General features: G+C 45.0%; 1 long non-coding RNA gene across 1 annotated transcript in view; it reads left to right on the plus strand.

Annotated features, from left to right (window-relative positions):
- Nucleotides 1–8,472, plus strand: part of LOC147353335 (uncharacterized) — a 30,541-nt gene extending 22,069 nt beyond the window's left edge. The window contains exon 2 of the long non-coding RNA XR_015145547.1: nucleotides 8,429–8,472. This is a non-coding gene — a long non-coding RNA (uncharacterized LOC147353335). The remainder of the gene's footprint in view (nucleotides 1–8,428) is intronic.
- The last annotated feature ends 2,295 nt before the right edge of the window (nucleotides 8,473–10,767 follow it).

The following is a 10,767-nucleotide window of genomic DNA, read 5'->3' on the forward strand; positions in this document are numbered from 1 at the left end:
TGGCAATCTTGATTCCAGCTTGTGCTTCATCCAGCCCAGCATTTCGCATTGACTCTGCATAGAAGTTAAATAAGCAGGGTAACAATATATAGCCTTGATGTACTCTTTTTCCAATTTGGAACCAGTCCATTATTCCATGTTCGGTTCTGTTGCTTCTTGACCTGCATACACATTTCTCAGGAGGCAGGTAAAGTGGTCTGGTGTTCCCATCTCTTAGAATTTTCCACTTTGTTGTGATCCATACCGTTTGTATGTGATCCACATAGACTAAGCTAAAAGGCTTTAGTGTAGTCAATGAAGCAGAAGTAGATGTTTTTATGGAATTCTCTTGCATTTTCTATGATCCAACGAGTGTTAGCAATTTGATCTCTGTTTCCTCTGCCTTTTCTAAATCCAGCTAAACTGGAATTTCTCAGTTTAAACCATTAACTTCGTGGCATTTTGTTACATAGGAACAGATAATCAATACATCATCAGCCTATGCTGTGCTGTGCCTAGTTGCTCAGTTGTGTCTGGCTTTGCGACCCCTGGACTGTAGCCCACCAGGCTCTTCTGTCCATGGGATTCTCTAGGCAAGGATACTGGAATGGGTTGCCATTCCCTTTGCCAGGGGATCTTCTCAACCCAGGAATCGAACCCAGGTCTCCTGCATAGCAGGCAGATTCTTTACCATCTGAGCCACGGGGGAGGCCCGATAATCACTTCATTCTTTTATTAATGCAACTTAATGTCATATTGATTTCCTGGTTATAATGGCCCTGTGGCTAGCAGTAGCATAGAAAAAACTCTTCTGAGTAAGAGTTATATAACCACTAACCTCAAACTAATAAGAATGCATAGTTTATTTTACTGATGTTTTTGAACAAGTGTGTCAATCTTCATAGAACTTAAATTTTATATTGGTGATGAGGCATTTCAGGTGCTGCTGCTGCTGCTAAGTCGCTGCAGTCGTGTCTGACTCCGTGCGACCCCATAGACGGCAGCCCACCAGGCTCCCCCGTCCCTGGGATTCTCCAGGCAAGAGCACTGGAGTGGGTTGCCATTTCCTCCTCCAATGCATGAAAGTGAAAAGTGAAAGTGAAGTCGCCCAGTCGTATCCGATTCCTAGCGACCCCATGGACTGCAGCCTACCAGTCTCCTCCGTCCATGGGATTTTCCAGGCAAGAGTACTGGAGTGGGGTGCCATCGCCTTCTCCAGTTCAGGTGCTATTGAAGGCAGTTCAGGTGCTAATTTCAGGTGCTAATTTCTTTATCTGTTATACTTGTGAGAATTCTTGTTGACTAGAATTCCATATTCCATTTCATTGAACTATGCTATGTCTTTAATAGGAAAACTTCTGTTTAGCATTTGGCAAAATTCTTTGTTTAATTCTATTGGATTCTATTTGTAAGAAGAAAAAAAAATACCCAAGTGACACTAAATCTTTTCAGAGAACCGAATATTCTTGTCCCCCCGCCTCCAGTATTGCAGGAAAAGTTCCAATAAAGTAGATAAACACTACAATAAAGTGATAGTAGAAAGAAGGGGGTTTGAAATCAGACAATTTGGGTTTGAATCTCTCTTCAACCACTAGGTGGTCTATGAAAATCGAGATGTGACTAAAGCACACTGACAATCAGTTACGGAGTGAAAAAAGGGAATGAATTGCTTCATGGTCCCAGGGTGTGCTCATCCGATGTCTGGGATTCCTTAGTTTGTGGTTTCCTGTAGGTCCTGGCTGCGCAGAGTACCATCCCCCCACCCCACTGAGGTGACCTGGCTGACACTGCGGCTGGTAAATCCTGATACTGAAGCTGTCTTGCTGTGTATTATTTGTAAATCATACAAAGCATGTATTATTTAACATGCTGCATCTGAAGTGACTTCTGTAGTTAAAATAGGGATGAATGAACAGGTGCAATAGTCCTCTGAACTTTACCATTTAGTGTGTTAGGGGCTTGTTCTGGGCTTGGACAACTTGGGTGGGGTGTGTGTGTAAGTGTGTATGTGTGTTTAAAAGAGCCACAAGTGTATAAAAAGTGACAGGACCTTCTGAGTGAGTGAGGGGAGGACTACGTGTGTACCTGTGGAGGCGAGGAGAAGATTGCCTCTCATAGGGTTAAAACATAGGGTTACAATGTTTTCTGAACCCGCACTGAACTGGCATCTCGGCCTCCCACTAAAGAGATGAGGAGGACTCAGGTTTCTTCCCATCTCCTTGCTGCAGAGACGGGCTAGGCTGGTTGTAGCGTCTGTGGGTGGATGCTGCCACCTCGTGGTAGCTTCTCAGAATGCTCCATGCAGGACACAGCAAAGGCTGAGCAGTCCCCATTCTGCTTTTGGAAGAGGATTAAGTGATTTTACCAGAAAGCAATTAAAAAAAAAAAACAAACCTGAAACAAGATAGATATATTCTGGAGTAGAATGTATGTCATATTTACTTTATTTAATACTGTTTTAGAGCAGTTTTAGATTCACAGCGACACTGAGTAGAAGGTACAGACATTTACCTTATCAACTCTGTACCCCTACTTAGACACCTAGCTTCCCTCATTATCGACGTCTCCCACCAGAGTGTTACATTTGTTACAACCTTTGAAACTACGTTGACTCATCGTAATCATCCAAGGTCCACAGTTTACATGAGGGCTCATTCTTAGGGTTGTACCTTCTAGAGACTTGGACAAAGGTATAATGACATGTATCCGTCATTATGTATGGTCCAGAATATCTTCTCTGCCCTAAAAAATCGTTCGTGCTCTGCCTGTTCACCCAAAACTTTACAGAATGCCAAGCCACGTAAGGATATCTACCCAAACCCTTATTAACCCTTTCACTCGACTTTGAACATGTAAGGAAAAAAAATAATACAGGCATACCTCAGAGAGATCACACATTGTGTTCCAGACCATTGCAGTAAAGCGAATGTCAGGAGGACCAGAAGTGTTGATGTCTGAGGAGAGGAGAAGATGAAGTTCAAGCAAAAAAGCAAATTTTCCCTTCCTTTACCTTTTTGTTCAATTCAGGTTCTTTTTTTTTAAATTGTTTATTTGGCTGTGTGATGGACAGGGAGGCCTGGGGTGCTGTGATTCATGGGGTCACAAAGAGTCGGACACAACTGAGCCACTGAACTGAACTGAAGAGGAACTAAAAAGCCTCTTGATGAAAGTGAAAGAGGAGAATGAAAAAGTTGATTTAAAGCTCAACATTCAGAAAACTAAGATCATGGCATCTGGTCCCATCACTTCATGGGAAATAGATAGGGAAACAGTGGAAACAGTGTCAGAATTTATTTTTTTGGGCTCCAAAATCACTGCAGATGGTGATTGAAGCCATGAAATTAAAAGATGCTTACTCCTTGGCTTCCCTGGTGGCTCAGATGGTAAAGCGTCTGCCTGCAAAGGAGACCCGGGTTCGATCGTTGGGTTGGGAGGATCCCCTGGAGAAGGAAATGGCAACCCACTCCAGTACTCTTGCCTGGAAAATCCCATGGACAGAAGAGCCTGGTAGGTTATGGTCCATGGGGTTGCAAAGAGTCAGACATGACTGAGCGACTTCACTTTCACTTTTCACTACTCCTTGGAAGGAAAATTATGACCAACCTAGATAGCATATTAAAAAGCAGAGACATTACTTTGCCAACAAAGGTCCATCTAGTCAAGGCTATGGTTTTTCCAGTGGTCATGTATTGATATGAGAGTTGGATTGTGAAGAAAGCTGAGCGCCGAAGAATTGATGCTTTTGAACTGTGGTGTTGGAGAAGACTCTTGAGAGTCCCTTGGACTGCAAGAAGATCCAACCAGTCTATCCTAAAGGAGATCAGTCCTGGGTGTTCATTGGAAGGACTGATGCTGAGGCTGAAACTCCAATACTTTGGCCACCTCATGCGCAGAGTTGACTCATTGGAAAAGACCCTGATGCTGGGAGGGATTGGGGGCAGGAGGAGAAGGGGACAACAGAGGATGAGATGGCTGGATGGCATCACCGACTCCATGCACATGAGTTTGGGTGAATTCTGGGAGTTGGTGATGGACAGGGAAGCCTGTTGTGCTGCGATTCATGGGGTCGCAAAGAGTCAGACACGACTGAGTGACTGAACTGAACTGAACTGAACCAGGTCTTAGTTGCGACATGAGGGATCTTTCAGTTGTGGCATACAAACTCTTAGTTGTCGCATGTGAGATCTAGTTCCCTGACCAGGGATTGAACCTGCCCCCTGCACTGAGTGCAGAGTCTTAGCCATTGGACCACCAGGGAAGTCCCAATTCAGGCTCTTAATGGATAGGATGATGCCCACCCACATTGGGGAGGGCAATCTTCTTTACTCAACTGCTGATTCATATGCCAATCTTTCCTGGAAACACTGTTGCAGACACACCCAGAAATAATGTTTTACCAGCTGTTTGGTCTCATCCCTTAGACCAGTCAAATTGACACATAAAATTACCCATTACATAGCCCTAAGGTGTCCATACCTCTGAATCCTCTTCTTCCCGAGGGTTAACATTTAGATAAAAATTGCAAAAAGATTTGCAACATCTGTCTGATTTAAACTTAGCCTTGTTTTTCTCCTGAGTCAATGGTGACATGCCCAGTTATTTGCTTATCTCCTAGACAGGGAGGCCTGGCATGCTGCGATTCAGGGGGTCGCAAAGAGTCGGACATGACTGAGTGACTGAACTGAACTGAACTGAGGACATGAAATTGGGAAACATACAATAGAGATGAAATATTTCAACATATTACCCGACGTTGCTCCTTCTGGTAAATCTTTGTGACAGTGATGGTGACCTGAATGTCTACCTTGACTTCTGATCAAAATTTCAAAATAACTAATACCATTACTTTTCCAGAGTGGAGTAGCTGATGGGTCAGAAAAGCAGGTGAACATTGGAAGGTGTGTGTGTGTGTGTCCAGTGGGGAAGAGCAGCTGGGTTCTGTCACTGATAGATGGAGAGTTCGGGCACATGATTTGGTTCCTCTTGGATTTATGAGACTGGGGACCAGTGGCAGAGAGCTCTGGAAATGAGGATCCTGGGATCTTTTTGCTGTGGCTGCTGATCACAGAGAGCCTGTGGAAGGAAATTCTCATTACCTACCCCCTCTCCATCTGGCTTCCAAAAAGACCGCAAAGTGACATTCAAGACTTATTTATTGATACTTGTGGCGTTCAGCTCCCATCTGCCTGCTGGAATCACCCTTCGCTGTCCAAGGTATAGGTTCAGTTCCTTTAGAAATGCTGGGCAGGAGACAGGGGCTTGTAAAAGTCACTTTAGAAACCCCCACCCCCACCCAGGTATTCTTCTAAGAATTTTAGAGAATTGAATCTTCTCCATAATATTCTAGCAAGGGTTCATTTGTTCTCTTTTCTTTTTGCTGACAACCCCAATGTGGCCCAGAGGATTTAAACCACTGGGTAGAAATGCAGCTGATTTTTGAATATGATTTTACACCCTGCATTTTTACTGAATTTGTGTATTAGTACTAGCATTTTTTTTTCTGGCAGACTCTTTAGGGTTTCCTTTATATAATATCATGTCCTCTGTAAACAGAGGCATTTTTACTTCTTCCTTTCCAATTTGGATGCCTTTATTTCTTTTCCCTGCCTAAATGCTCTGAGTAGGAATTCCATAACTGTACTGGATAAAAGTGGTCCGAATGGGCACCCTTGTCTTGTTCCTGATCTTAGAGAAAATGCTTTCAGTTTTTTACCATTTAGTATAATGTTAGCTGTCATATGTGGCCTTTATGTTATTATGTTCCCTCCCTACTCATTTTGTTGAGAGTTCTTATAATGAATGGGTATTGGATTTTGTCAAATGCCTTTTCTGCATCTACTGAAATGATCCTATAATTTTTGTCCTTTATTTTGTTAATGTGGTATACTGCACTTACTGATTTGTGTATATTGAACAATCCTCACATTCAGGGATAAATTTCACTTGGTCAAGGTATATGACCCTTTTAATGTGTTGTTGAATTTAATTTGCTAGTATTTTAAGGATTTCTCATTTATATTCATCAGGGATCTTGACCTGTAATTTTCTTTTCTTGTAATGGCTCTGTCTGGCTTTGGTATCAGAGTAATGCTGTCCTTTTAAAATGAGTTTGGAAGTGTTCCCTCTTCTTAAATTTTTGGAAGAGTTTGAGAAGGCTTGACATTAATTCTTCTTTAAATATTCTGTAGAATTAATTGGTGGAGTCATCAGGGCCTGTTCTCTGTGTTGCGAGACTTTTGATTACTGATTCAATCTCCGTACTCATTATTGGTCTGTCCAGATTTTCTGTTTCTTCATTATTCATTCTTGGTAGGTTTTGTGTTTCCAGGAATTTATCTGCTTCTCTTAGGTTGTGGGCGTATAAATAAATGTTTGTGGTAGTCTTCTATGATCCTTTGCATTTCTATAATATTAGTTGTAATGTCTCTTCTTTCATTTATAATTTTGAGTCTTTTTTCCTAGTCTACCTAGAGATTTGTCAAACTTTATCTTAAAACAAAACAAAACAAAACAAAACCCAGATCTGAGTTTCATGAATATTTTCTATTGTTTTTCTATTATCTATTTCATTTATCACCACCCTCATCTTTATTCCTTCTCCTAACTTTAGGTTTAGTTTATTCTTCTTTTTCTATTTCCTTGAGGTGTACAATTAGCTTGTTTATTTGAGATCCCTTCCTTCCTCTCTCTCTTTTATAAGATGACCTAATTTTATTTTTCAAACAAATTGAATTTCACTTTGTTGCACAGCAGAAACTGACACAACACTGTAGAGTAATTTTACTCTAAAAAAACAAAAAAAACCCCAACCCAAATTGAATTTCAAAGGAGATTTGTGCACCGGTTAGTGATTGAGTTTAATTTACAGAAGCGTGGAGCCACAGGCCTCCCCTAGACCCTCCCTTCAGTCTGCGCTCAGCCCCACGTCCCCACACGACGCACTGGAGGCTGCGTTGAGTTTTGGGTAACCTGTCGCTGCAGTTGGACGATGGATTTTCTCGGGGGCACGCGGGTCTCCGACGGGGCACCAGTCAGGTGCGTGCTGGCTGGAGAGCTCTCGGCCATCAAGCCTGCCGTGTGGTCTGAGAGGCGGTCACCAGGGTGCTGGGAGGATCCGGGCAGAAGTAGCTGCTTCTCCAGGCTGCCATTTCCAGGGCGTCGGACTCCCGGGCCCGCCTCCTGCCCAGGACGCCCTCCGCGAGCCCGTGGCCTGTGGGGGCCGGTCCTTCGCTGCAGCTGCCGGGCAGCTGGAAGAGGGCGTGGAGGGCGGAAGCACGGGCAACGGTTGTTTCCTGCGGAGAAGGGCAGGGGACACGGAGCGGCGCCTGGACTCTGGGCCTGCGGCCTCTCCGGAGGGCTGCGCACCCCTGAGCCTGCCCTGGGCGCGCCGGCTGTCGGGGGACCCTTCTGCACAAGGCCGGTGACTCTGCGTGTGTGTGGGAGGCAGGTGGTGGTGGCGTCCGGTGGGCGAAGGGCCGCCTGTGCCCCGGGTGTGGGCTCCGGCTTGGGCCCAGGCTGCGGTCCATCTTCGCGGCTCCCGCGGTTGGAGCAGGTCGTGCAAAGCAGGCCGAGGTCCGGGCCCAGGGAGAAAGGAGGGCGCCGAGGAGGTTCCCTGAAATGGCTTCTGCAGGAGCCGGGCTGGCATCACAGCTCCCCGGCTTGTGTCCTCGTCGGCCACCTCCTCCTAGGCATGTCTGGGCTTGTCGTTGAGAATGAGAGTCAGGCACGCGAGGCTCCGAGCACAGTGCTGGCCAGGCCCCTCGCCGACCTGGCCCCGTGTAGCTGGCCGCAAGGTGACGGCTCAGTGCACCGCCGCTGGTGGGACTCACAGGGCAGAGGGATTAGGGCAGCGGGGCCCTGGGGCCTCCGTCCCAGCCCACACCTTCTGCTCTCCAGCCGCATCCTCCTGGGCCCTTTCTGCTCGTGGACCCAGAAGGGGACCACCCCAGTCCTTTCCGATGTGTTTTCCTAACTGACTCTCAGGATGGGGAAGTTGTGGTCAAGGTGTCTTTCCTTCCAGAAGCTTCTGGGCTCCAGGCCTTTGATAAACTACAGTGCCTGGTGGAGCCAGGGCCTGGATGGGGCAGGTCTTCTGGGAAGTGGAGGGGGGAGCAGTGGGAGACCTTTGCGGATTCAGCTTTCTGCTGAAAAGTAGCTCACAGGCTGTCAGGTGGCAGACCTCCGCCAGCTAAGTGGTCTCCGAAGGGGTTCCTTGTGTTTTCAGTGGGCTGATATCATCAGGTGAACCTTCTGAAAGAGCCAAGACTCCAAACAGAGGTGGGAACGCATGTGTGGGGTGCAGAGGACACTGGGGAAACGAGCTGGGCCACCACAGATATTTTGAGGGTGGCCAGAATAGTGCTTAGCTGGGGACACAGGCTGATAGGGTGGTCTTTGTGGAGAAGGGTGGCAAGTCTGCACTCCAACCGCTTGCTGTTTCTCTCCCCAGGTTCAGAGGGCTCATCTTGAACAAGACTGTCACCAAGCAGCAGTGCAAAGGCATGGCCATATTTGCTCTCATCATGTGTGGGAGGTTTTGCCAGTCTCATCACTTGGGCTTCCAGGTGGTGGGGCTGAGACAACAGCTTCTTTGGGAGTCTGCCCTGGCTGGGGAAGGCAGCTGGGAAGCTGAGCTGTGGTTGGGCTGCTGTTCCCAGATGGAAGCAAAAAGCCCTGCCTGTGGCCCCTCCAGCTCACACCTGCCGCACAGGCACCCAGGACCAGAGCTGATCCCACGCCTTGAAGGGTTTAACCTGGGATCTGCTGGCATCTGAGTCTGAATGTGGCTTCAGAACTGGGGTGTTTGCCTCTTGTGGGTTTTCTTTTACTTTAGATTCACTGACGACACTTAGACAGTTACATGTGAAAATCTGGACTCCCATCTTCTCAAAAAGCAAGGCTATGACAATACCAGTTCGTGTCAGGGTAGGCAGGAGTCAGCTGCCACCAGGATGGGCTGTTCTATATAGTTTGCCTCAATCCCCTCCATCTGCTGTTGTCTTCTCCCTGACCCTCCACTGGTTCAACTTCTAGGCCTAGACCCTGTGGGCATTTGTGGTAAGGGCCCATTTTTTAACCAGAGCTTGACTTGTGTCCAGTTTCTGGGAAGGCTCTGTAAGAGGGACCAGGTGGTTGGAGTCACCAGTGTCACCAGTGTGACAGCCCACTGCCCAGGCCCTGTCTGGCCTTGTGTGTCAGTGGGCTTCGCTTCATATCTGCACCCCGGCAGAATCCAGAAATCCTTTCCTAGCGCAGAGGCTGGTCATTGCAGGGAGGATGGCAGCAGTTATGGCAGGCCCAGGGGGCCACAGGTCTGGAGAGAGTCCCCTGAGGGTGCCCTCTTCAGCTGTCTGTAGGGGCTGAGTGAGCAACTAGAATGAATGATTTATGCAGGGGAGTCAAGCTGGGTGGTGGGAGCAGTGGGGAGCAGGTCAAAATGCAGAGTGGGTTTCTGGGTGACTGGCACGGTGCCCAGTAAGTTGCTAGCTGATGGGAATGAAGGTCTAGAGTTGCCAGAGTATATTTATATCCAATTGTTACATCCCTGTTTGTTGTTAAGACTATCCTTTCTGCATTGTGTGAGTGCCTTTGTAAAAATCCAGCTGTTCATATATGTGTAGGTTTTTTTTTCTGGACTCACTGTTCTGTTTGTCTGTTTTTATACAATGCCATGCTGATTTGATCACTCTAGTTTAAAAAAAAACTCTTAAAATGAGTTATGTTAGTCCTTCAAACTTGTTCTTTTTCTAAGTTGTTTTTGGTTATTCTAGGTTCTTTATCTTTTCATATGAATTCTAGAGTTACCTTATCAATTTCTACAAAAATGTCTGCTAGGATTTTGATTGAGATTGCTTTGAATCTGCAGATCAGTTTGGAGGAGAATTGATGTCTTAACAACACTGAGTCTTCTGACCCATAGTCAAAGTATAGCTCTCCATTTGTTTAATTCATCCATAATTTCTCTCAGCAACAGTTGTTTCCACTGTTTGGGTCTTTCCCATTGTTTTCTGGTTTATCTCTAATTATTATTTTAAAATACCTGTTTTAAGTGATATTTTTAAAAATTCAGATTCCAACTATAGGTAGCATATACAAATATAATTGATTTTTATGTATTGATCTTGACTCCTACAACTTTCCTATACTCATCTATTTATTCTAGTAGTTTTTTGGTTGATTTTGTTTTTTTCCAGATGGGTTATCATATTATCTGTGAATAAAGATTCACATTTTCCTTCTTCCTTTACAATCTGGATACTGTTTACTTCTTTTTCTTGCTTGATTACACTGTCTAGAACTTCTAGTACAGTGTTCAGTAGAAGTGATAAGAGTGGGAATCCTTGACGTGTTCTTGATCTTAGGGAGGAAACATTCAAGTTTTTCACCATTCAGTATGATGTTAACTGTTTTTGGGTGTGTGTGTGTGTGTGGATGGCTTTTCTCAGATTGGAGAAGTTCTCTTCTGTTTGTTCTTTTCAGAGGTTTTTTTTTTAAAATCAGGATTGGATGTTGGATTTTGGCAAATGCTTTTTCTGTGGCTATTAAGATTATCATGTGTTTTTTTGTCTTTAGTTAGTTTACTATGTAACATAGTAAATTACATTGACTGAATTTTGAACGTTAAAATAACCCTGCATTCCTTGGAAAAATCCCACATAGTCCTGATATATTATCCATTTAATATATTGTTGCTTTTGATTTGCTGAAGTTTTGTTTAGAATTTTTGCATCTATATTCAAGAGGAATATTGGTCTGTTTCTTTTCTTGTAGTATCTTTTTCTGATTTTT

This window comes from Bos grunniens, chromosome 18 (assembly GCF_055505025.1).
Source record: "Bos grunniens cultivar Pamir isolate PY7600 chromosome 18, Bosgru_T2T1.0, whole genome shotgun sequence".
Classification (NCBI taxonomy): Eukaryota; Metazoa; Chordata; class Mammalia; order Artiodactyla; family Bovidae; genus Bos; species Bos grunniens.